Source organism: Pteropus alecto, unplaced genomic scaffold (genome assembly GCF_000325575.1).
Source record: "Pteropus alecto unplaced genomic scaffold, ASM32557v1 scaffold79, whole genome shotgun sequence".
Taxonomy (NCBI): Eukaryota; Metazoa; Chordata; class Mammalia; order Chiroptera; family Pteropodidae; genus Pteropus; species Pteropus alecto.
Window position 1 is genome coordinate 18,208,556 of NW_006494612.1, and position 2,360 is coordinate 18,210,915.

The 2,360-nt window shown below is 29.1% G+C and overlaps 1 protein-coding gene across 1 annotated transcript in view; it reads right to left on the bottom strand.

The window, feature by feature from the left end:
• The window catches only part of THEMIS (thymocyte selection associated), a 164,215-nt gene that overhangs the window by 161,150 nt on the left and 705 nt on the right, over positions 1-2,360 (bottom strand). The gene's annotated exons all lie outside the window — the stretch shown is intronic.

Sequence of the window (2,360 nt, forward strand, 5' to 3'; positions counted from 1 at the left end):
TAGGTAGATTGCAGATCTTAAGGAGAGAGTAAACAGATAAACAGATAGAATCTCTGGAATATAAGAGAATATCTTCATGAATTTAGGGTAAAAAAATCTCTTTGACAACACATAAAAAAGTAAATAATTATAAACTGACTACATTACTACTAAAATTAAAACTTCTATTAATCTGAAAAATGAAATGTTAAGTTATAGACAGGATATTTGCAAAACAGGTATCTGATAAAGAGTCAGAAATCTCAATATATATATAGATATGTACATATTATCCAATCAATAATAAAAGTTTATAAAATTCAATAGAGAAATGAGCAAGAGACATCAACAATGTCTTCATGAAACAACATCTCTAAAAGGCCAGTAAACATATAAAATGGTGGTCAATCTCATTAGTCACCAGGGAAATGCAAACTACAACCATAGCTATCACTACACTCTAGAATAATTAAAATTATGAAAACTTGATAACATCCATTGTTGCCAAGGACATAGTTAATTGGAGCTCTCATATACTTCTGGTGGAAATGCAGATTGGTATAACTATGAGAGAAATTTGTTTTTCATTACCTACCAAGGTTGAACATGCACATACCATATAATATGGCAATTTAGTTTATTTATACACACAGTCGAATGCATATGCATGATATGCGTGTGAACACACACATACAAGAATGCTCATAACAACTTCAAACTGGGAATAATTCAAATGCCCATTAGTAGTAGAATGGATAAATAAATTGTAGTATATTCATTCAATGGAATATTATACACACCGAAATGAATAAATTATACAGAACAGCATAGATTGATTTTACAAAGATGACGTTGACTATATATGTCAACCAGAAAAGGATACATGCTATAATTTTTTATTTATATGAAGTTTATAAATGAACAAAAGTCATAATAATGGTTATCTTTGGGGAAAGTGATGAATAATGATTGAGAAAGAGCACAAGTTAAGATTTCTAGAATACTTTTAATTTTTTATTTCTCGACCAGGGTGATGATTACATAAATGTGCTTACTTTGTGATAATTCCTCTAGTATATACTTTTTTCTCTTAAAATATAACATAGTAGCAAAGTATTAAAAGATAAGCACAGTTTGAACACATGGAGAGGCATACTATGTTTTTTTTGTAAGACTTAATATAAAAATGTCAGTTCTTCCCAAACTTATAAAATCAATCTAATTGAATACAAATTCTAGTTGAATATTTTAAGTAACTAATTGATTTCTTTAAAAACATATTTGAAAGGTCTCTGAATAATTAAATCAACTTAGAAAAAAGGAGCAAAGAGAAGGTATTGGTCCATACATTAACTATATATTGACATTTATTCTGAGGCCATAGTTACAAAAATAATTGGGAAAAAAAATAGACTAATGGAATAAAAGAGATATTTCAGAAACATACTAATCCAGATGTGAGCTTATAATATGATTTCAAGCAGCAATGCAAATCGATAGGGAAAGGATGCTACCTTAATAAATGGTACTGGGAAATCAGGTTTATTATATAGACAAAACTAAAATTGGATCCCTCTGCACCTCATAGCAAAGTGTCCTCCTCTCAAAACTAAATGTAAAATATACGACTGTAAAGGTGAAATAAAATAATATAGGAAAATATCTTTTTAACCTGGACATGAAGAAAGACTTCCTATGCAAAGCCTCAACAGCGCAAAAACCATGAGACAAAATAATGACTTAGGCTGGCTTATGAACAAAGATATATTCCATAATATTGTATAAATGAAAAAATGTGTTCTGATTTCAAATAATCAATTTACAGATGAAGTAAACAAAAGCCAACATTAAGCTGGTGACAGCCTGCCCCAAGTGTGTGTGTGTGTGTGAGTGTGTGTGTGTGCGCACATGTGTGTGTGTGTGTGTGTGTGTGTGTGTGTGTGTGTTGGATCTGACATTTGTCAATTTTTGTTTTATTTCATAATATGATATCTAAAACATTTTTTTGTTTATGAACAGAAAAGATTTGTCTACCAGCAGTTCTTTAAGTTACTTTTCCAGTAGTTTTTCTGTATCTAATTCTACTATAGCCTCAATTCTAGCACTCTTATGACTAGAAATATATATTTTTCTAGAAAACAACTCTTTGTCTTACACGTATTCAAACTAACTGCTTAAAGATTCCAGAATACATATTATAGGCTTTTCCATTCTTTTACTGAATTAACATAGTACGTAACATCAAAATACACAAACTTATTATTCTATAATATTAATTGAATTCTGACTTTTTAACGCAGATTCTTAAAAATTATCTTGTAATTGGTAGACATTAATTTCTACACTTTCAAATAAAAATATAATTATTTAAAGAATTAAGA